Below are 26,315 nucleotides of genomic sequence, written 5' to 3'. Positions count from 1 at the left end.
CTAAAATCTATAAAGAGCTCACCAAACTCCACACCCGAAAAACAAATAACCCAGTGAAGAAATGGGCAGAAAACATGAATAGACACTTCTCTAAAGAAGACATCCAGATGGCCAACAGGCACATGAAAAGATGTTCAGCGTCGCTCCTTATCAGGGAAATACAAATCAAAACCACACTCAGGTATCACCTCACGCCAGTCAGAGTGGCCAAAATGAACAAATCAGGAGACTATAGATGCTGGAGAGGATGTGGAGAAACGGGAACCCTCTTGCACTGTTGGTGGGAATGCAAATTGGTGCAGCCGCTCTGGAAAGCAGTGTGGAGGTTCCTCAGAAAATTAAAAATAGACCTACCCTATGACCCAGCAATAGCACTGCTAGGAATTTATCCAAGGGATACAGGAGTACTGATGCATAGGGGCACTTGTACCCCAATGTTCATAGCAGCACTCTCAACAATAGCCAAATTATGGAAAGAGCCTAAATGTCCATCAACTGATGAATGGATAAAGAAATTGTGGTTTATATACACAATGGAATACTACGTAGCAATGAGAAAAAATGAAATATGGCCTTTTGTAGCAACGTGGATGGAACTGGAGAGTGTAATGCTAAATGAAATAAGCCATACAGAGAAAGACAGATACCATATGGTTTCACTCTTATGTGGATCCTGAGAAACTCAACAGGAACCCATGGGGGAGGGGAAGGAAAAAAAAAAAAAAGACGTTAGAGTGGGAGAGAGCCAAAGCATAAGAGACTGTTAAAAACTGAGAACAAACTGAGGGTTGATGGGGGGTGGGAGGGAGGGGAGGGTGGGTGATGGGTATTGAGGAGGGCACCTTTTGGGATGAGCACTGGGTGTTGTATGGAAACCAATTTGTCAATAAATTTCATATATATATATATATATATATATATATATATATATATATATATATAAAAAAAAAAAAAAAATAAAAATAATAAAAAAAATAAATGATTATTTTTGAGAGAATGAGAGAGTATGGGCAAGGGAGATGCAGAGAGAGAGGAAGAGAGAGAATCCCAAACAGGCTCCACACTGTCAATGCAGAGACAAACAAGGGGCTCAATCTCACCAAATGCGAGATTATGACCTGAGCTGAAATCAAGAGTTGGACACTTAACCGACTGAGTCGCCCATGTGCCCCTTGAGTTCAATTTTTATATGGTATAAAGTCAGGGTACAACTTCATTCTTTGTCATTTGGATATTCAGTTTCCCCAGCACCATTTGTTGAAAACACTGTTTTCCCCATTAAATGGCTTGGGACTCTTTCTGAATATTATTTGACAATATATGTAAGGGTTTATTTCTGGGCTCTCTATCCTTTCCAGTGGTCCACATGCTTGTCTTTATGCCAACACTACATGGCATTTATTACAGTATGTCCCTTGATTTTTATGAAACAGCCAAGCAGACCTCTTTGTTACCTGATTTTCCACACAGGTTTGACAAGAAAAAGGGAAGGAGTCAGGGTTGATGATAGCCACTCATGTTTCTTAGGGAAAACTCATAAATAGACTTTCTGGTTTCAATAAGAATGAGTCAGGGAAGGTTGACACATGACTCTGATCATCCCTGAATATATTAGGTAATATGATTGAGAAATTAGTCTCATGCACAGCCATGCACAGCCTCTGTACAGAATATCAATATTCAAGTTCCCTTTGAACATTGGCCTGTTCATTACAAAGTAATCAATGCCACTTCTTTTTTTACCTATAGTTTCCCTCTACTCATCACTCATATCCCATAAAAAATGCATGTTGGGATTTTTAAAATAGATAAATCCAAAAGCCAACTTATTTCCAAAGAAAAATAAAAGGACAATAAATAGAAAAAATGGCAATAATCAAGTCACCTTCCTCTGCCAATATTATTTCCTCTGGCTGGTTGCCATCATTTCCAGCTGTGCATAAACAAGTTTAACTAACAATTGTTGGTGAGGATGTGTTGCAATTGGAGCCCTTGAGCCCTGTTGTTGGGAACGTATAAGGATGCAGTCACTGTGATAGGCAATATGCCAATTCCTCAAAACATTAAACATAGAACTAGCATATGATTCAGTAAGTCCACTTTCAGGTATTATTCCCAAAAGAATTGAAAACAGAGACTAGACTAGAGATTCACACAATCAAGTTCATAATAGCATCATTTATGATAGCAAAAAGGTGGAAGCAACCCAAGTGTCCATCAATGGATGAATGGATAAGCAAAAGGTGATGTGTACATACAATGGAATATAATTCCACCTTAAAAAGGAAGGAAATTCTGAGCCTTGCTACAACACGGATTAACCTTGAAGACATGCTAAATGATATAAGCCAGTCACATAGGGACAAATACTGTAAAGTTCCACTTAGATGAGTGACCTGGAGAAGTCAAGTTCAACAGACAGAGAGTAGCATGGTGGTTTCCAAGGGCTGGGAAAGAGTGGGATATGGAGAACCATTGTTTAAGGGATAGAGTCTCAATGTGAGAAGATGAAAAAAAATCCTAAAGATGAATGATGGAGGTTACACAACAATGTGAATATACTTAATGCCATTAAACTTCACACTTAAAAATGATTTAAAAAATGGTAAATTTTCTGTTATGTATATTTTTTCACAATAAAGAAAGGAAAAGAAAAAATCTTAATCTAGCTTCTGTCTTCATACAGCAAATTGTGAAGAAATCTTCCCCATTTTTTTTTTTTTTGGTTAGAACATCCATTTACTAAATTAACACTGTTCTCAACATAGAAACAAATAACACTTCAGAAATTTTGTTCTTACAAGTATCTTTTAAATGTTTATTTATTTTTGAGAGAGACAGAGACAGAGTGTGAGCAGAGCAGGGGCGGAGAGAAAGGTAGACAAAATCCGGAGCAGGCTCCAAGCTTTGAGCAAGCTGTCAGCACAAAGCCTGACGCGGGGCTTGAACTCACAAACCGCGAGAACATGACCTGAGCCAAAGTTGGTTGCTTAACCAACTGAGCCACCTAGGGGCCCCTGTTTTTATGAATATTTTAAACATTGTATTACAAACATTACACAATGGTGGATACATCCATTCACTGAAATAACACTATTCTAATGGAGGGGAACATGCAGTACTTATAGTCTTTCCTTCAGCTTTATTGAGGTGTAATTGACATATAGCATTGTGTAAGTGTAAAGTGTACAACATAATGGTTCAATACATGTATACATTGCAAAAATGATTGATACAATATAAGAAGCCTATTTTAAGGTTAGAATTGTAACTTTTCTTTTGATAACTGACTTCATTTAACCCATTACATGTATTCAATACAGATTTAATTAACTCATGTAAATCAGATATACTTACCTACTGTTAATAAAATTAAAGTTTTATATCTTTAAGACAAGTCTATTTTCTCAGTGACTGTGGCTTTTTTGAGACAATGTTGTATAACCATGCTAATTTCTTTCAGTTAGCTCCTGTTCCCGAGCTAATGAAGTCATTAGCTGTCATGAAAAAATACAAAGTCTTGAATGAGGTCACATGGTGGTAGAACAAGTCTGCAAATCCACTTGCTATTTTACGGAGATAAAATAGCTCATTGTTCACGTACTATGTTGTGGAGATAGAGAGATGTTTATTGGATCATATCTTTTACCTTATTTTTCCCCAGTAGCACTTACTGAATTTTGTTTAATTGGTACCTGAAATCCTAATTTATAGTAATCAACAGGGCCTCAGTTTATTAACATCAATGTCATCTACTCCTCTCTTGATACAGCCTGAGCTAACACTGTTGCAACCTTTATTAATGCTAGAGCTAAAGATGGAGTTCAACATAACCTCATCAAATCATGTGAGTTATAGCTGTTAAGGTTGACCTGATTCAATGGATGGCATAACTGAAAACTTTTTAGTCACTTTTCATTTACTTCTCCTCACTTTTTCATTTACTTCTTTTTTAAGTCAATCACTAAAGCGATCTACAAAACAGAGTCTCATTACTTAATAATTAAGGCAAATATTACTTAATTGAAAGTGGTTTACATGTACCATATATTCATTGTAACTTCCATAAACATATGAAAAGCAGGAATAAACAACATCGCACGTCCTTAATTTACAATATTTGTTCAGCAGTGACTACAAAATATAATGCATATAGATGGGAGGTCGTCCCTTCATGTCAAAGGAATCACAGAAGATATATGAACAATATGAACTAGTATTAAAAATAAATAAGTTCCAAAAGGTACACTAAAAATATAGGACTAGTGCCAGAGCAGCGTAAAATGGTTTTCTGTTAGAGACTTGGTGAGAGTACAAGTAGACTACAGGATATAAGGGATGTGACTGGTTCAGGAATGTGCAGCTAATTCACAGCCACTTGGTAAAAAAAAAATATATATATATATATATACACACACACACACACACACACACACACACACACACATATACATATATATATTTGTATAGAATCCCACATTTCTATCAAATTTGTATTCATTTGATAAAAATGTGAATGGCATGGTAAATAAATAAAAAGTTCTTTTCACCCTCATCAAAAATTAAAATTGACATTTTGTTGATTTTCTCAAAAATATTTGTGTCATGAGTACAGTTGGGATATAACATAAGAACGGGTGCGTATGTGCAAGGAAGTGCCTAAGATAGTAATGAAATACTGTATTAGGTATAAAAGATAAGTAATATGCAGTCCCAAGGGGTACCTGGGTGGCTCTGTTGGTTGAACGTCTGACTTCGGCTCAGGTCATGATCTCCGAGTTTGTGAGTTCGAGCCCTTGCATCAGGCTCTGTGCTGACAGCTCAGAGCCTGGAGCCTAGTTTGGATTCTATATCTCCCTCTCTCTCTCTGCCCCTTCCATGCTCATGCTCTGTCTCTCTCTGTCTCTCAATGATAAATAAACGTTAAAAAGATAAATAAAAATAATAATATGCAGTTCCAGGATATTCAGAGGGGAACAATGTTTAATGCTCATGAAGGGTAAGAGACAAATACAATTTGACCTACCACTCAAGGGAGAACTAAGCAAGTTAGTAGAAAGTCAGGGAATCTCGTGTCCTGGGGGTGCAGCAGAGAGGGTGCTAGAAGACTTCAGGGACCACACACATCCAGTCAGTCAGGGCCATAAATGGATATCAATGCATGTGAGTAGGAGGCTTCGAGGCTGAAGAAAACAAAAGTCAGGACACCTAGTCGCAGGAGTACTGCCAGCTCATAAGACAGTGGAGTGTTTGGTTTGGATAAAGGGATGTAAATATAAGACAAGACTATAAACAAGATAGAAAGGAATGTCTCATCCAAGGAGAGCCAGACACAATGCTGGTCTATATTTCTCAACAGTAGCTCAACAGAGACTCTCCTTGGCCTAAGTAACGAAGAAAAGGGCCAAAATCTTCACAAAGGCTGAGGCTCCACATGCTCTTTGTGGATGGTAAATTGCCCTACAGCCCACACCCTAACCTGAGGCCCCAGTCTCTTGAATCAACACCATCTATTACCAAGAACTTTCCTTAATGGAAAATTCTGCCCCAGAAAAGGAAAACAAAAATGGACACAGCCAAACAAAACTCAAACTAAAAGAGATAATCACAAATTTTAATGCTTCCTATTTCCCCTATGCTTCTCCTGTCCTGTTTCTGAGAACAAGGTCTATCTTGTTATTTTTTTTATTATTTAAAAAAAATTTTTTTAACATTTATTTATTTTTGAGACAGAGAGAGAACATGAACAGGGGAGGGTCAGAGAAAGAGGGAGACACAGAATCTGAACCAGGCTCCAGGCTCTGAGCTGTCAGCCCCAGAGCCCGATGCAGGGCTCGAACCCACGGACCACGAGATCATGACCTGAGGCCGAAGTTGGACTCTTAACCGACTGAGCCACCCGGGCACCCCAGTCTATCCTGTTATTTAAACTGATTCATCATTGCAGAACATAACAAAATATCCCCTCACCCAAAAATGTAAACAATACCACCCAAATTATAACTTACCCTAAATAAAAGTCAACATCAACTTCAAGATCCTACTGTAATATTGTACTACCCTAGGGTATTATAATCTCTTATGACCTATTTACAAAATGTCCTAATTCTGGGTGTTCTGGAAGTATTACACTCATTGTTATTCTCTTCTTGTGGTAGTACAAAGTCTTGAAACACAACAAATTGACCTGCTTTCTACACGACCACTGATTAATAATTGTCATAAAAGGCCTACACCAAAATTCTCATCCCTCGATTCTAAGATCAGATCATATAAACCTTTTTCCCCTCATATCCATACAAATGAATCTAAAACTGGAAACACAAAAAGATTGAAAGTCATAAAAAATAAAACAGAAAAAAGAAACATAAAAAGGAATCTGTGAGTGGAACCACACAAGTACTCCAGACTTTGCTAAAGACAAAAAAAAAATTCACTTTGCTTACAAAAGATTCAAGAATTTTCTAAAACATTCAAGAAATAATATGGCAATGCGAAAGAATGAAATTCTGCCATTTGCAACAATGTGGATAGAACTGGAGGGTATTATGCTAAGTGAAATAAGTCAGTCAGAGAAAGACAGATATCATATGTTTTCACTCATATGTGGAACTTGAGAAACTTAACAGAAGATCATGGGGAAAGGGAAGGAGAAAAAGTATTTTCAAACAGAGAGGGAGACAAAAACCATAAGAGACTCTTAAATACAAGAACAAACTGAGGACTGATGGGAGGGGTGTGGGGGAGAGGTGATGGGCATTGAGGAGGGCACTTGTTGGGATGAGCACTGGGTGTTGTAAGGGATGAATCATGGGAATCCACCCCTGAAACCAAGAGCACCTGTATACACTGTATGTTAGCTAAGTTTACAATAAATTATATTTAAAAATAAAAAACAAAAATAAATAAAACCAACATTTTCACACAAAGAAGAAAATCTTTAGAATATAATTTTTATTTTTAGAAGTTTGTAGTTCACGTCTATGACCATACCATCCTGAACGCATCTGATCTTGTCTGATCTTGGAAGCTAAGCAGAGTCAGGCCTGGTTAGTACTTGGATGGGAGAAATTTGTAGTTCACTAGCAATTTTTAAAAGGAAATTGATTGCTTTATAAAAATAAGTATAATATTACTGAGAGATTAGTCTATTCTGATAATAAAATAAGTAACTACATTTGCTTATATTAACACAGATGATCTATCACCTCAGCACCCAGAAGTCTGTACACACCATAGTTCAATATAGATTTCACATACATCATCAACAGGAAAGTCAGATGAAACTAAACTGAACATGACTTTTTTTTTTAATTTTTTTTTTAACGTTTATTTATTTTTGAGACAGAGAGAGACAGAGCATGAACAGGGGACGGGCAGAGAGAGAGGGAGACACAGAATCTGAAACAGGCTCCAGGCTCTGAGATGTCAGCACAGAGCCCGACGCGGGGCTCGAACCCACGGACCGTGAGATGATGACCTAAGCTGAAGTCGGACGCTTAACCGACCAAGCCACCCAGGCGCCCCTGAACATGACTTCTTAAATGACTTGTTAATGGACTAAATGATAGATTATATCTTGCGACTTACTTCAAAGTTTTTTTAACATCTCCAAAATTTAATACCTATATTGAGATCTTCTCCCCACAGGGTTCTTGTTTCTCTAGGAAGATACACTCAGTCAGTCTTTCATAGACTTCCTGGATTTCTGAGTAGATGGTGTTTTCCAGGGTCTGGGTGGGAGGGTAATGAGGTGGTATTAGTCAAGGGGTACAAAATTTCAGTATACAAAAATGAATGAGTCTAGGATCTACTATACACCATAGAGTTTATAGTTAATATGTGTTGTTATACTTAAAAGTGTGCTAAGAGGATAGATCTTATGTTAAATGTTCTTATCTCTCACACATGAAATAATAAATACAGAGAGCAGTAAGAAACTTTGGAGCTGAATGGATATGCTATGGCATAGATTATGGTGACGGTTACACAGATACATACTTATCTCTAAATTCATCAGGTTGTATATGTCAAATATGTACAGCTATTTGTATGTCAATCATACCTCCATTAAGTGTTTTTTTTAAAAAGAAAAAAAAACTATAAAAAAAAAAGACTTGCTGGAGAGGCAGTTAAGGGCTATCTGCACAAATAAAATCTAAACACCTGGCAAGAGAAATAGCAAAATATAGAATTGTGTGCACATATGTAAACATAGGTGAAAATTAATTTCAATAAAACAGAAATTTCAGGTTGACCTACATGTGGGGTGATATGGATAAGCATGGTGAAAGCATCAGGGGGGTTTCCCCATATAGGTCTTCTTCACATGCTGGCTAGACTTTTCTCCCATACCAACACTATTAAGCATGACCCTCGCCCCTAAAAAATGCATACTTCCTGGTATGCACTGTCAACCTCTTCTACCACTAATATTATAATGAGAGATCAAGTTTTTCAATGTATTGGGTGATCAAGATCGGTCACTTAGGAGTGAATGGTAGTGTTGTCATATGTCTAATCTAATAGAAGATGTCATCAATTTTATAATACATATTTATTATATAGGCCAACAAAAGGAAAAACAATACTGCTGAATGTCTTCAATTCCAGGAGCATTCTGATTTCAGAGAAATTAAATTGTAAGAAAAGCATAATGTATTTAATATGCCTGATATCACTTCAAGTGTTCAAAATATTTCTGGAAGACCATGTCAAAACAATATAATTAAAATACGTATAAGTAAAAAGATAAAAGTAAAAAAACCTGATTTTATTATGCTGAGATTAAATGATCCCTTAAGTCACGTGTATATTTTTTTTCCTTTGAGTTTCTATTTAAACTAAAGAAGTTTAGCAAGGAAGCCCAATGTAATATCAACCTATTCCCATAAACAGTGTCTTTTTATATAGGCAATAAATACAAATAATATAGAAATCAATTTATCATTTATAGCAATAAAAACTCTAAAAACTGTGACCATTATCATTAATCATCATGGGATTACAATTGAAACGACAATGAGATATCACCTTACACCTGTAGAATGGCTAAAATCAGAAAGACAAGAAACAACAAGTGTTGGAAAGTATATAGAAAAAAAAGGAACCCTTGCTGCAGTGTCAGTGGGAATATAAATTGGTGCAACCACTGTGGAAAACAGTGTGAAGTTTCCTCAAAAAATTGAAAATAGAAATACCATACAATCTAGTAATTCCACTACTGCATATTTACCCAAGGGAAACAAAAACACTAATTTGAAAACATATATGTACCTCTATGTTTATTGCAGCATTATTTACATAGCCAAGATTCAGAAGCAACCTAAGTGTCTATGGATAGATGAATGTTTAAAGAAGATGTGGTACATACATACAACGAAATATTACTCAGCCATAAAAAAGATGAGATCTTGCCATTTATGACAATATGGATGGACCTAGAATGTGTTTTGTTAAGTGAAGAAGACAGAGATAGATAATTTCACATGATTTCACCTATATGTAGAATTTAAAAAACAAAACAAATAAACAAACAAACAGATGAAAAGCAGAAATAGAGCCATAAATACAGTGAACAAACTGATGGTTGCCAGAGGGGTTGGCATGGGGAGTGAGTAAAATAGATGAAGATACCTGGGAGGCACAGGCTTCCAGTTATGGAATGAATAAATCATGGGATTGAAAAGTACAGCATAGAGAATATATATAGTGACTGGTATTGTAGACAGAGGGTAGCTACACCTGTGGTCAGCATAGCATAATGTATACAGTTGTCAAATCACTATGTGATATACCTAAAACAAATATATATTGTGTATCTGCTATCTTCAATAAAATTTTTTTCAATAAAATATAAATTAAAAAAATAACTACAAACTGTTATAAAGCTCCCTTGCCCAATACCTAGCTTACAGCTTCCATAAGATTACTGGTAAGGAACACACACAATTTTTTTCAATTAGAAAGATATAAACTGTAATCATTACTTATTTAGAAATGAGTTTACTAAGATTTTAAGTCATACTTAGCTTCCCAGATTCATTGCTTTGTTTTAGACTTAAATTGCTCCCTGGCAGAATAAACTTTCCCAGAGCTGTTTTTTTTCTTTTTTTAAAAAAAATAGCCACACTGAGATTAACATTCTGATATTTTTTAATGACTTAGAATACCTTTAACTCTTCTATTTACATTATATGTTAGCTAGAAATAAAAGTTTTTGTAAAAAATCATTTTTTGTTTATTTGATAAATGGATCTCGATAAGAATCTTCTCCCTTGTATTTCATCATCTTTTTCCATTCTAGAAACTTAAAAAAATATTTCTTGGTGTGAATTCAGCATATTAAAATTAATTTTAATTAAATTTTAAATATTAAAATTAAGTATATTATTTCTAGGATGTTTGTTGTTTCCAATGTTGGCTATTCTGTATATCATGTTATGTCTTCTTTAACCTGAGGTCTTATGTCCTTATTCTATCATAGGATTTTTTTTCAAATGTTTTATCACCTTCATACATTTTCTCTCCCTTTATGACTTCTCTGTGATGGATACTGTCACTACTGTTAATTTTCCGCACCCCTTGGCTTTGTCCTCACTCCTCCTCTTCTTCTTCTTGTCCTCACTCCTCTTCTTCTTCTTCTTTTCTAGTGCATTATGTCAGTATTCTTCTACAAAAGATCTGAATCACTAATTCATTCTTTAGTTATATGTATTTCTATTTTATTAAACAGCCCATCCCCTTGAGTTTGTATTTCAACTTTTTTTGTCTAATATGTTCCAGTGGTAATGCTTCCTACCTGCTTCATCATCCTTCATATTTCCACTCTTTTTATTTCCCTAAGGTTAGTTTCTCATTTTTTTTAATCTTGTGTTGAATTCCCATTCGTTTGCCTCCTTAGATACATTGTACTATTTGTTGCCTTTCTCTCATAATGTGGAAACTCCTCAGATATATTGAAATTTTCCCCTTATAAATGCTTTGCTGCCTTGGTTACTAATGTCTGTGGGGTGAGCCAAATCTCAGGCACTAAGTTCACTTGTGTGTGTGTGTGTGTGTGTGTGTGTATGTGTGTGTGTTGAAACTGGAAGAAAATATCAATTAAGAGAGTCTCCTATACTGCAGTGGATGATTCCCTGTTCCTTGCTCCTATTTATACCATGGATGTTATCTATACTCTAGGAAATATTATAGTTCATATACTTCAATACATTCTTCTTATCCCAGATTATCAGTTGAGAGATAGAACTGTCACACCTAAACATAATTGTCCCTTGGCTCCACACTTCACCTAGACAAACATTGGCCTTACATTACTCTACAACTGACACACTTAAAATGTGGGGGGAGGAGAGATATTTAAAAGTAATCTTTAAGGTACTGGGTTCATGCTTCTTGTGCACATTTATTTTTTTTTCTTTTTGCCTTTGTCTGTCTTTCTTTCTTATCTTCTTTTCTTTCTTTCTTTCTTTCTTTCTTTCTTTCTTTTCTTTTTGCTTGAACCTTTATTTTGCTGAGCTGTGAAATCCAAAATTTCAAGACTGTCCAGCACTTATCCTATTAGATAGAATTCACAAGAGGTACTCCTTCTTCCAACTACTATCCCAATTAAGTCCATTCTGATTGTACTCACTGGTTTGATGTCAACAGGACACAAGGGAAAGGTGAATAGTGCAACAAAATCCTCTACAGAAGCCTAGTCTCTCCTCTCTCTCTGGGCTTGGATTCCAGAAGGCTAATTCTTCTCCACACCCCTCCCCAAGAAAAGCAGGATTCAAAAATCTTCAACTCTTATAGGACTCCTGTAGGTTTTATAGTTGCTAAAGGAAATCTATCTAATCACTACTGGCATCCCAAGACCAGGAAGGGACACAGAATGAAAATCAGTTGCACACATTTCCATCTTGTACAGAGATTAGTGATGTGTGGTCACATTTGAATGTATATATTCTTCAAAACTATTTCTATATGATAGGATTTCAAAATCAATTTTTCTTGTCCCCTGCAGTATTCTAATAACTCCCAATTTCTCTAATTTGTGCTGGAGATACAAAAACACATTCTCATTATTGTCTCTCCTTTGGCTACAGCTTATGCAGACTACAGTAGTCTCCTTCCTCACCTGTATCTCTTCTCTATGTCCAGTATCTTCAACATGTTATAATGGATGAAGCCCCAAGAAATATTACAAGGCAAACATTTTTATTACATTAAAAATCAATCAACTAGATGTAATTTTAATTGCTAAATAGGTTTTATATTATGCAAATCACTACAGATTCATCACACTATGATAATCAGTGGTCTTAAGAGATAAAAAGCTTTGATGAAAATTCAGTACATGAATTGCTCAAGAATACCACATGTTTCATTTTTTATTAAAAACGTTGAGACAGCCAGACCAACACTAAACCTTCCTACCCACTTAGAAAGCTGATCTGAGGATTAACACAACAGTCTGCACAACCTGAACCACAGAATTCAGCAGGTACACATTGCTGAGAAGTGAGCTGGGGGAGACAGAAGCCACGGAGGGCAGGGAGCCACTTTGTGTGTGGAGTTAGGACGGAAACGTGGAAGGGGGCGGGGGGAGAATATGGGAAAGCTTCCGCCCGAGAAGCAGCTAGAGAGAAAGTGGAAAAGTGGAAACAGCTGCAGGGACATGAACTAAAAGGAGAAAGGAGAAAGGAGAGGGTTTAAATTCCATTAAGACTGTAAACAGGGGAGTGCAGAGTCTGAAACTCCGCAACACAATACCTGGTGGTGCTCTGGTGGGAAGGGCGAATCCCCAGAGCAGAGTGGAGGTCCAGGGTTCTTCAGGCCACAACGGGTAGAGGCGGTCCCCTGCTGGGCGGACACCTGGTAGAGGCTGTGTGGGTCCGCCAAAGGCAAGGTTTCCAGTGGACCCGAGAGAACACCACATTTGCTGGTTGCTGGAACAAGGTCATTAAGGTGAAGCCTGGTGCTAGACGTGTGTTGTGATTTTTTCATAATCCCTGAAATGCTGCTGCTACACTATCCTCGCGAACTTTTTCTGGAGCGGGCTGGCATCCGGCTGCAGTCTCTGGGTACCAGTAGCAGCAAGGTCCTGCAAACATTCCTCAGTGCCGCAGGCACCCAGCCATTGTTCCGTGAGACCCTCCTGCAGAGGGGCAGAATGGGTGGAAGCCACGGTCCCTCAGAAGTAAGGGGTCAGGAAAAACAGCCACATCTGAGACAGAACTCAGGAGGGAGGTGCTGCCTGGGGCTTGGTCACGGACTGTGCAAAAACGGGAAGTGGACGGAAGCTGAAGACAAAGGATGGATGTGCAATTGCTGACTGGGGAGAACAGAGTTCCAAAAATGGAGAACTGGGCCAGAGCTGGGCGACTCCATGGAGAGCTCCAATGGAGAGCCGGGCGGCTCCATCGTCACTGCTCCCGCGCATGTGCATACACACCTACAAGCACCACAATCATCCACCCCAGTAAGCTAAGCAGCGCCACCTAGTGCAGAATGGAGTTATTACATTAAGCCATGCCGAACTAGGCCAACCTCGCACTTCAGGAAACAAGTTCCGCCTGCTTAGTTTATGGGCTATAAAATTCTTCATAGTTTGACTTCTAGGGGAAAATGAAGTAATTTCAGTCATATTTCAGTCTGTTCGCCAGTCCGTCTATTCAATTTTCTTTCTGTTTTTCCCCATTTTTCTTGTCTCTCATTTTCTTTTCTTTTTCTGAATACAAAAAGAAAAAATTCATTTTTATTTTTAATTATTATTAAAAATATTTTGTTTAATTTTTTTCTACTATATTTTACTGTTGTGTAAATTTTTTCAAATTCTATTTTACTTCCATCATTTCATTTTAGTCTACTTCAGTGTATTCATTTTTTCAAATTTTGAATCTATTTCCTTTTTTTTAATTTCCCCTTTTTTCTCTAATCTGTTAAGCCATTTTCAACACCCAGATCACAACACACAGGATCTAGCATCATTTATTCTATTTTTTTGCATATGTGTTTGTTTCTAATTTTTTAATTTATAATTTTTTTAATTTTAATATTTTTTAATTTTCATTTTTTTACCACATTAATTCCTTTTCTCCCTTCAAAATGATGAAATGAAGGAATTCACCCCAAATAGAAGAGCAGGAAGAAAAGACAGCCAGGGACTTAACCAACACAGATACTAGCAAGATGTCTGAACCAGAATTTAGAATCACAATAATAAGAATACTAGCTGAAGTCAAAAATAGATTAGAATCCCTTTCTGTGGAGATAAAAGAAGTAAAAGCTAGTCAGGATGAAATAAAAAATGCTGTGACTGAGCTGCAATTTCAAATGAAGGTCACGGAGGCAAGGATGGATGAGGCAGAACACAGAATCAGTGATATAAAGGACAAATTTATGCAGAATAATGAAGCAGAAAAAAAGAGGGAGATGAAAGCAAAAGAGCACGATTTAAGAATTAGAGAAATCAGTGACTCATTAAAAAGGAACGACATCAGAATCTTAGGGGTCCCAGAAGAGGAAGAGAGAGAAATTGGGGTAGAAGTGTTATGTGAGCAAATCATAGTGGAAAACTTTCCTAACCCAGGGAAAGACACAGACATCAAAACCCATGAAGCACAGAGGACTCCCATTTGATTCAACAAAAACCAGCCATCAACAAGGCATATCATAGTCAAATTCACAAAATACTCGGGCAAGGAGAGAATCATGAAAGCAGCAAGGGAAAAACAGTCCCTAACCTACCAGGGAAGACATATCAGGTTTGCAGCAGATCTATCCATGGAAACTTGGCAGGCCAGAAAGGAATGCCAGGATACATTCTCTGTACTGAATCAGAAAAATATGCAGCCAAGAATTCTTTATCCAGAAAAGCTGTCCTTCAAAATAGAAGGAGAGATAAAAAGTTTCCCAGACAAATAAAAACTAAAGGAGTTTGTGACCACTAAACCAGACCTGCAAGAAATTTTAAGGGGGACTCTCTGAGGGGAGAAAAGATGAAAATGCACACACACACACACACACACACACACACACACACACAAATAAAAAAAGACCAAAAGCAACAAAGACTAGAAAGGACCAGAGAACACCACCAGAAACTCCAACTCTACAAGCAACATAATGGCAATAAATTCATATCTTTCAGTACTCACTCTAAACATCAATGGACTCAATGCTCCAATCAAAAGACATAGGGCAATAGAATGGATAAGAAAACAAGAACCATCTATATGCTGTTTACAAGAAACCCACTTTAGACCTAAAGGCACCTTCAGATTGGAAGTAAGGGGATGGAGAACCAGTTATCATGCTAATGATCAACAAAAGAAAACCAGAGTAGCCATACTTATATCAGACAATCTAGACTTTAAAATATAGACTGTATCAAGAGATAAAGAAGGGCTTTAAACCATAATTAAGGGGTCTATCCACCAAGAAGACCTAAAAATTGTAACCATTTATGTGCCAAATGTGAGAGCACCCAAATATGTAAATCAATTAATCACGAATATAAAGAAACTCATTGATAGTAATACCATAATAGTAGGGGACTGCAACACCCCACTCACAGCAATGGACAGATCATCTAATAAAATCAACAAGGAAACAATGGCTTTGAATGGCACACTGGACCAGATGGACTTAACAGATATATTCAGAACATTTCATCCTAAAGAGCAGAATGTAAATTCTTCTCCAGTGCACATGGAACGTTCTCCAGAATACACCACATACTGGAACACAAATCAGCCCTCAGCAAGTACAAAAAGATTGAGATCATACTGTGCATATTTTCAGACCACAACACTATGAAACTCGAAATCAACCACAAGAAAAAATTTGGAAAGGTAACATATACTTGGAGACTAAAGAACATCCCACTAAAGAATGAATGAGCTAACCAAGAAGTTAAAGAGGAAATTAAAAAGTTCATGGAAGCCAATTAAAATGATAACACCACAATCCAAAACCTCTGGAATTCATGAAATGTGGTCATAAGAGGAAAGTATATAGCAATCCAGGCCTTCCTAAAGAAGGAAGAAAGACCTCAAATACACAACCTAACCTTATGCCTTAAAGAACTGGAAAAAGAATAGCAAATAACACCCAAAACCAGTAGAAGACAGGAAATAATAAAGATTAGAGCAGAAATTAATGCTATTAAAACCAAACCAAACCAAACCAAAACAAAACAAAACAAAACAGATTAATGAAACCAGATGCTGGTTCTTTGAAAGAATGAACAAAATTGATAAACCAGTAGCCAGTTTGATCAAAAAGAAAAGGAAAGGACCCAAATAAATAAAATCAAGAATGAAAGAGAGATCACAACCAGCACAGCAGAAATAAAAATAATAATAAGAGAATATTATGAACAATTATACACCAATAAAATGGGCAATCTGGAAGAAATGGACAAATTCCTAGAAACATATACACTACCAAAACTGAAACAGAAAGAAATAGAAAATTTGAACAGACCCATAACCAGTAAAGAAATCGAATTAGTAATCAAAAATCTCCCCCCCCCACAAAAAAAAAAAAAACAAACAAAAAAAAAACAGGAGTCCAAGGCCAGATGACTTTCCTGAGGAATTCTACCAAACACTTAATGAAGAGTTAACGCCTATTCTCTTGAAGGTTTCCCAAAAATAGAAATGGAAGGAAAACTTCCATACTCTTTCTATGAAGCCATCATTAACTTGATTCCAAAACCAGACAGAGAACTATAGACCAATTTCCTTGATGAACATGGATGCAAAAATCCTCAACAAGATATTAGCCAACCAGATCCAACAATACCTTAAAAAAATTATTCACCACAACCAAGTCAGATTTATACCTGGGATGCAGGGCTGGTTCAATATCTGCAAAACAATCAACGTGATTCATCACATCAATGAAAGAAAGGACAAGAACCATATGATCCTCTCAATAGATGCAGAGAAAGCATTTGACAAAATACAGCATCCTTTCTTGATAAAAACCCTCAAGAAAGTAGGGATGGAAGGACCAGACCTCAAGATCATAAAAGCCATATATGAAAGACCCAACGCTAATATCATCCTCAATGGGGAAAACTGAGAGCTTTCCCCTTAAGGTCAGGAACAAGACAGGGATGTCCACTCTCGCCACTGTTATTCAACATAGTATTGGAAGGCTTAGCCTCTGCAATCAGACAACACAAAGAAATAAAAGGCATCCAAATCGGCCAGGAGGAGGTCAAACTTTTACTCTTTGCAGATGACATGATACTCTATATGGAAAACCGAAAAGATTCCACCAAAAAACTGCTAGAACTGATTCATGAATTCAGCAAAGTTGCAGGATATAATATCAATGCACAGAAATCGGTTGCATTCTTATACACCAACAATGAAGCAACAGGAGAAATCAAGGAATCAATCTCATTTACAATTGCAGCAAAACCATAAAATACCTAGGAATAAATCTAACCAAAGAGGTGAAAACTACACTGAAAATTATAGAAAGCTTATGAAAGAAATTGAAGAAGACAAAAAAAATGGAAAAAGATTCCATACTCCTGGGTAGGAAGAACACATATCATTACAATGTCAATACTACCCAAAGCAATCTACATATTTAATTCAATACCTATCAAAATGACGCCAGCATTCTTCACAGAGCTAGAACAAATAATCCTAAAATTTGCATGGAACCCGAAAAGACTCCAAATAGCCAAAGCAATCTTGAAAAAGAAAAACAAAGCAGGAGGCATCAAAATCCCAGACTTCAGCTATTCTACAAAGCTGTAATCATCAAGACAGTATGGTACTGGCACAAAAACAGACACTCAGATCAATGGAACAGAATAGGGAACCCAGAAATGGACCCACAAGTGTATGGCCAACTAATCTTTGACAAAGCAGGAAAGAATATCCAATTGGAATAAAGACAGTCTCTTCAGCAAGTGCTGCTGGGAAACTGGACAGTGACATGCAGAAGAATGAACCTCAACCACTTTCTTATACCACACACAAAAATAAACTCAAAATGGATGAAGGACCTAAATGTAAGACAAGAAGCCATCAAAATCCTCGAGGAAAAGCAGGAAAAAACCTTTTTTGATCTTGGTTGCAGCAACTTCTTACTCAACACATCTCCGGAAGCAAGGGAAACAAAAGCAAAAATGAACTATTGGGACCTCATCAAAATTAAAAGCTTCTGCACAGTGAAAGAAACAATCAACAAAACTAAAAGGCAATGGATAGAATGGGAGAAGATATTTTCAAACAACATATCAGATATCCAAAATCTATAAAGAACTTATCAAACTCAACACCCAAAAAGCAAATAATCCAATGTAATGGGCAAAAGACATGAGTAGACATTTCTCCAAAGAAGACATCCAGATGGCCAATGGACACATGAAAAAATGCTCAACATCACAACTCAGGCAACAACAGATGTTGGTGAGGATGCGGAGAAAGAGGATCTCTTTTGCATTGTTGGTGGGAATGCAAGCTGGTGCAGCCACTCTCGAAAACAGTCTGGAGGTTCCTCAAAACATTAAAAATAAAACTACCTTACGACCCAGCAATTGCACTACTAGGTATTTATCCAAGGGATACAGGTATGCTGTTTTGAAGGGACACGTGCATCCCAATATTTATAGCAGCACTATCAACAGTAACCAAAGTATGTAAAGAGCCCAAATATCCATTGATGGATGAATGGATAAAGAAGATGTGGTGTATATATATACAATGAAGTATTACTTGGCAATCAAAAAAATGAAATCTTTCCATTTGCAACTACGTAGATGCTAAGCAAAATTAGTCAGAGAAAGACAAACATTATATGACTTCACTCATATGAGGACTTTAAGACACAGAACAGATGAACATAAGGGAAAGGAAGCAAAAATAATATCAAAACAGGGAGGGGGACAAAACAGAAGAAACTGTTAAATATGGAGAACAAACAGAGGGTTACTGGAGGGGTTGTGGGAGGGCGGATGGGCTAAATGGGTAAGGGGCATTAAGGAATCTACTCCTGAAATCACTGTTGCACTATATGCTAACTAATTTGGTTGTAAATTAAAAAAATAAAAATAAATTTTAAAATTTCGAGCTTTGCACTAATAAAATTTATCTAATAGGTTGAATCTTCTCAATGTGTATTTTAAGGCAAAGAAGCAGGTAGTTTGAAATTTGTTTTGGTTATGATGAAATAACTCATTATTTTATTTTAAAATAAAAAATATGCTTAAAGCTAATTATTTTAAGTTTTTGAAATAGCTTTAGAAAAGCAACTCCTATGTTATTAATAAGTTAAAAATAACTTGTTATTGTGAATTTAAACTCTCTAGCTTTTAATGTATTTTATTAAAATTTTAATTGATGTGTTCCTTTTTGCAACATTTTTTAAAAATATAAGTTTCAGAATACAATTTTCTTGTTACATAGGATAACAGCATCTACAGTTTGGACTATTCAGGGAAAATGAAACAAAATCTAAGTAACACATCAATCCTTTTTAGAATTATTTTAAACTGGTGATGATTTATCTTATTTATTTAGTATTTACAATGTCTTTATTTGTAATGTCTTATTAATCTCATTGTAATTAAGGTTGCTATCTTAGCCCTCACATCAAGAATTTGTCTTATTAAGTGCTTTCCTCTATTGATGATTAAAACAAAAACGAAAACAGAGATCTGTAGGAATTCAGTGTGTGTGAGTTCTAAAAAAATTATCTGTTTGATATTTGGACAACTTGGCCATTTAATTTGGGGCATATTTGTGTGTGTCCTTTGTATGTTCTATTAAAAAAATTAGATTATAAAAACAAAATGCGAAATAGTAAACTTTACCTAATATTTATGTAATAGAATTATGTTAGAAGATAGATGAATAGATGGAGGAACAATAGGATAATATACAAAACAGTAAGAATATCCTTTAAAATCTATGTATTGGCTAATCTGTGCATGATGTAACCATGTGAATTACTTCAAACTAATTCTGCACTCTATACAAAGCTACATTGCATTGCACAGCCTCTACTTAACCTTTTAGAGTGATCCTAAGTGCTCTTGGACCTTTTTTAGAGTGCAAAAATAATAGTTTGCTGCTAGTATCAAAAGGAAATTTACTAATTCATAAATGTTTTTAAAATATTATTTAAAGGGGATTGCTTTATTTTTAATTCATAAAAATTAGTGACTAAAGTAATTTGCATGACTAGGTTATTGGTCAGGTCAGCACCAAAAACTCTGCATAACATAGTGGAATAGATAGATAGATAGATAGATAGATAGAGGTAGATATATAGATATATTTTTTAATGTTTATTTATTTATTTTGAGAGATAGAGAGATGGAGGGGGAGGGACAGAATAAGAGGGAGAAAGAATCCCAAGGAGGCTCGATGCTGCCAGCACAGAGCCTGACACGGGGCTCCCTCTCAAGCAAGAACCATGGGATCATGACCTGAGCCGAAATCATGAGTCGAATGCTTAACCAACCAAATCACCCAGGTACCCCTATATATTATATATTATATATTTATATTATATATATATCATATATCATATATTATATATGTGAATATTACACATATTATATATATTTATATAAATCATATTTATGTATTTGTATAATATATAAATATTACATATATATTATATATCATATATATATCTATATATATGTATCTTTAAGATACCCTCATTTAAACTTAGGAACAAGCAAATTAACACCAAACAGATATTACACATCAATAACCTGGCAAAAATTAGACATAGTATCAAATGTAGGTGAAAGTCTGAAATGCTAGAAACACATATTTTGCTGCTATGAAAATTCTTATACTTTAATAGATCATTCAAAACTGTTTTTTTGCAGCAATTTCATTCTCTTTTCATATAGCAGCATAAACTGGTACAATCATTTTAGAAAACAGTTTACCATTATTCTACTAAAGTTGAAGATTGGCATACCCTAAAACCCAGCCATTTCATTCATAGGTATGTACCCTAGACTAAAGGACCTAGAGAAATTCATGGACATTACATAATGTTCTTAGCAAGAGTATTAATAATAGCATCAAATTGTAAATAATCCAAACATCCATTAGCAGTAGAGTGAATACATAATTAGTGGTATGTTCACAAAATAGCATCCTATATATAATTGCATGAATATAAAGAAAAGCAACACATAAAAATTATATACAGCATAACTTAATTATATGAATTTCCAAAACGGGCAAAACTAAACTGTATCATTTAAATATGCATAAATAGCTGAGAAAACTAAAGAAAACCAAGGAGAGGATTGTTATGAAAGTAAATTTTATGATTACTTCTGAGTGAAGGGGATAGGTTATGACTGGGAAGGGGTACAAGGGAAGGCTTGTGAGGGTCCAGAAATGAACTTTCTTCAATTGAGTTTGGTTGAACAGTTGTTAAATTTACATCTGCTTGTTAAACTGTGCATGTTTTATATATTTATATTTATCTCAATAATCACACCCACCACATTCCACACTACACACACACACACACACACACACACACACACGCAGCATATGTTGATCTTGCCATAAAAATTTTAGCTGTTATCTTTGAATAATAATTCCTTTCCCCCATTTTTACACTTTACAAAATTTCATTGAAAAGCAAATGTTACTTTTAATAATGGGAGTAAATATCTTCTCCCAATAACATAATGAACCCTGCAGAAAAATTCTGGCAGCTTATGTTTAGTGAATTTCTTTTGTGCAACACAGTATACTATACTCTTCACACACCTTAACTCATTTAAGATTAAAAACAACCCTACAATGTAGTTATTAACAGTCTCTTTACAGAGGCAGGTGTAAATGTGCACATAATTATTAATGTGAGAGCTATCTGCCCATGTCTGACTGGAACTTTCCCCACCATTCTATACAAATTCCAATAACGGAGAAAGTTTGTTAACTATCCATCTATTCACCTTCCCCTTATGATATTTTGTAAAATTTTCATCTGATATTTAATTCATTCATTTATTCAACAAATATTTACTTAGTACCTATTACATTCCAGTACAAGATATATGAAGGGGCAGGGAGGGGGAAGGAGCAGGGAATTTTGTTTTTAAAAGATACACAAGGGCACCTGGGTGGCTCAGTCAGTGAAGCATCCGACTTAGGCTCAGGTCATGATCTTGTGGTCTGTGAGTGCAAGCCCCCTGTCTGGCTCTGTGATGACAGCTCAGAGCCTGGAGCTTGTTTCAGATTCTGTGTCTCCCTCTCTCTCTGCCCCTCCCCCGCTTGTGCTCTGTCTCTCTTGCTCTCAAAAATAAATAAAACATAAAAAAATGAATGAAAATAAAAAAATTTAAAAAGATACACAAAAATGAAAAGAAATGGCAAAGTCTAAGCTTACGTTTTAGTGGGGGAGACAGACAAATAATTTCAGATACTAATCAGTTCCATGAAGAAAAGAAACAATTGGACAGTGATTGGGGATAGTAGAAACATTTGGGCTGAGTTTTGAATGCTAAATAAGCCATGCAAACTAATGGAAGGGGTTCCAGACAGTGGCAGTTATAAACATCAAAGCCCTGAAAGGGGAATGAGCCTTCGTACATTCAATGAATAGAAGTAGAAGTAGAAGGCTATTCTATCTGTAGTACAGTGAGCAAAGAGGACAGAAGGTATATCTTGCAGAGCCAGGTCAGTCCAAGAAAAGAATTTAGAGTTCATTTTTGATACAATGGGAAGTTACTGGAGGTTTTTAAGCAAGGGAATGTCACAGTACAGTTTATCTTAAAAACAAACAAACAAACAAAAAAAAAAAAAACGTAGGACCTATGTCAAGAAACAACTTTGAGGGAGAGAGGGTTGAGTTGAGAAACAGCAAAAGTAGAGGTGGGAAGACATTAGTTTTTAGTAAGAAATCTAGGGAGGAGATGAAGAAGCTTAAACTAGAGTGGTAGCAATCAAAATGGAGAGAAGGGTTCAGCTTCCTGGTATTTTCTGCGGATGGATAAGATCAACTGAGTGTATATTTCTTCATTAAACAACTCTTCATTGCATGCTGTAATACATCAGGCCCCATTCTAAGTGCTGGGGACATAGAACCGAACAGGATAGGTAGGATCCCTGAACTCAAGGAGCTTATCTATTACATATTGCAATGGGGGAAACAGACTTTACTAGGTAAATAAAAATATCTTATAATGTCAGCTAATAAGTGTTATGAAAAATAAAGGCAAGAGTGATAGAAGTGGGGTAACATTTTAGATAAATCAAGGAAAGACTTTACATAGCACGTGACACTTAAGCAAAGACTCCAAGTGAAGCACAAGCCACACAAATTTTGGGAGTAAAGGACTCTAGGGGATGGAACAGAAAAAAAAAAAAAGAACTTGAGGTGGGAATGTCAAAGAGGATTCTTGGGGTTTTGGCTCAAGGAACTGGAGAACTGAATGTAAAATTTACTGGGATGGAAGAAACTAGGGAGGAACAGGTTGGAGGACAGGGACCAAAAGTTAGTTTTTGAGAATTTATTGACTCAATTCTTAGGAGCCTGTATTGGTACAAATTTATTTCTCCTATGGGTATACTGCAGTAATACAATTTACCAGTATACACTAAGTGATAAACTCTAACCATAAAATTTCGTATGTTCTTAGCTTCAGACCAAGATGATTAATTTTATAAATTACAAAATAAAAGGAATACAGGCCTCAACCTAATACATTAAAAAAATAAATTTTATCAGAAGAACAAAGTCTTAGTAAATCTGATAGCAAACGAACTAGGAATCAGATCCTTTTCTATCATGGTTTCTTACTTCTCCCTCTTTTATTCCCTACCACCTAGAAGCTTGGTCACCAGTAAGTCCACAGAGTTAGCTATTCATTTTTGAAATAGAATTTATTTGTGTAATAAAGAATTAAAATATGGCTGTGAACGTAGAAAATAATATAGAATAAAATTTAAAATGTGCAATAGTAATTTTAGAGTAAAGGTAGTTAAGCACAGTTAAGCACTAGAGTAGAAGCTCAACTTCTACTTAAAAGATCAATCGGTATTTTATATATTATTAACTATAATGGAAAAAATGTACTTACTTGCAATTTTAATTAGCAGTTATAATTCAAAACAGTTTTATTTGTATACTGTGTCAGGCCCTTGCAAAAAGTACAAATCTTAAAGATACATTTTTTGAAGTTGGCTTCACATAATAGACTGATATATCTACTTTCCAAAAGTCATAAAAATTGCTTTTCTTACTAATCTACCCATATAATTAAATCAACATGGAGGAAACATGTATTTTCTGTATGAAACCAAAATGATGGTTGACATTTTTTTCATTACATTTTTCATTACATCGGTATAAAAGCTGGTAAGCTCATGTATTCCCCAGAGCTTGGTTTCCATCACATGGGTCTTCAGATACCATACACAAAATGAAGAAACATCTAATGAATTCTATCCATCCCTCTCCAAAAGCTTTACTTACAATGAAGATATAGGTATTGTTTATATGAAGAACATACAAAAAGAATTGGAAAATGTTTGGCTAGAAGGAAGACAACTCTTCAGAGACTACTGTTTGCAGTTTGCAGAACAAGATAATTTTCTCTAGGAAGAATAATGTCAATACAGCAGCACTATATTCACCAGAAATCCAATGGATCTCTCATGTGGCAGGAAACCAGGCCTTCTGGCTGCTCACAACATCATTCAGCTTCCCTTTACTCTTCAGGAAGTGTCTCTTAAATGCTAATCCATCACCCTTAGAAAGCTGAAAGTCAACCAAGAACTTCTCAACCATTTGTACCAAATTCACTTCGAAAATCAGTTTATTGTTTCTCCTATCAGTTGATACAGTAACCTGACTCATACAACTCTTTTTCTACTGATAGTCTAACTTCTCACAAATTTCTTTCAGGTATTGATAAGGTTTGGCTACATCCAGTTTGGTAAAAAATCATGTCATTCTTTTAACCAAGTGCTTCCCAGGGGTCTGGGGGGATCCTGGGGTGCCAAGTAACTATTTAGAAGCATACGATCAGAACATGTGGATGGGGAAAAACTGATCTCTTGTACCAGTTTATCAATATTATGAAGGGCCAGTGTCCCATAAGAAAAGACCTGTCCATGATTCTTGCTGGGAGCTAGAGTACTTCGTATTTTCTTCACTAGAAGCACTGCTTACCACAGAGAAGCCCAAACTGGATTGAATGTGTTTAGAAAATCCACTAGGAGACTTATGTACACCATCTGAAATGACTCAGGGCCTTTTTACCCATTTCTTGAATGGTTTGTTGTACCATCTATCTTTTTTGATGTCTGGGGTAGTAATTCTTACTGATGGATTCTCAACTAGGACTTTATGCAGCCAAGCTGGATAAACAGAATCAATTTTTTCCAAGAGTTGAGGTATGTATTTTTCTTTCTTTCCAATCAGACTATTCCTGACAACCATCACTGGGCTGGTCCCATGGCAACATTGCCATAAGTACTCTTCCATAGGACGAAACATCAGTGAGTTCTGCATGAAATCCTTTTCTCTTTAGAAGTTCTGGAGCAATGTAAGGTAAACACATCTTGTTCAATAAACACTCATGATCATTGTGCCAAAACACTGTTGCCAAGCCAAAGTCAGAGATTTTGAGGTAATCCCTTTCATCCAAAAGGATATTTTCTGGCTTAATATCCCTGTGAGTTATCCCAATACCATGCAAATAAACCACCCTGCCATGATTTCATGGAAGAACCTCTGAGCATCTTCTTCAGGTATGCCGATGTCTGGCTCTATGCTGTCAAAAAGTTCTCCACCACTACAGTACTCCAATAATAGATACTGAATGTTGCCTTCTCTCCTGTGACAGTAGAATTTCACTACACTCTCATAATTTAACACGCTATTGATACAGATCGTTTTCTTAACATTTTCTAGACAGTCTATGACATGCTTCATGTCTACAATCCTGACTGCAACTACTCCTTTAATTCTTCTCTTCACAGCAAGTTGAACTTCTCCATAGACACCTTCTCCCAAGTCTGCACCAAGCCCCAGTCTTCCACAAAGGGCACTTCCATTACTTCATGGTGGACCATGCAGGCCATTCTTTACCCGCCACCACAAGAATTCCAAATCTGGAATGTATATTCTAAGGTCAACAGAAAGGTAAAGTTAAGCTAAACTCCTCCACATTTTTCAAAAGTTTCTACTAGAGATATTAATGGATTATACCCATAATATGCATCAATTTTATAGGATTTTTTTAATATCTCCAAAAGTTAATAATCGGTAATGAGATCTCTTCGCCCTAGAGTTCAATCAGCACT

General features: G+C 36.0%; 1 pseudogene; it reads right to left on the bottom strand.

The window, feature by feature from the left end:
* Positions 1-24,660: 24,660 nt before the first annotated feature.
* Positions 24,661-26,066, bottom strand: LOC115513325 (annotated as a pseudogene).
* Between the last annotated feature and the right edge of the window lie 249 nt (positions 26,067-26,315).

The sequence above is a fragment of the Lynx canadensis genome, chromosome B2, assembly GCF_007474595.2.
Source record: "Lynx canadensis isolate LIC74 chromosome B2, mLynCan4.pri.v2, whole genome shotgun sequence".
Lineage (NCBI taxonomy): Eukaryota > Metazoa > Chordata > Mammalia > Carnivora > Felidae > Lynx > Lynx canadensis.
The sequence above is the reverse complement of the archived record's forward strand: the minus strand, read 5'-3'. Positions and strand labels throughout refer to the sequence as shown.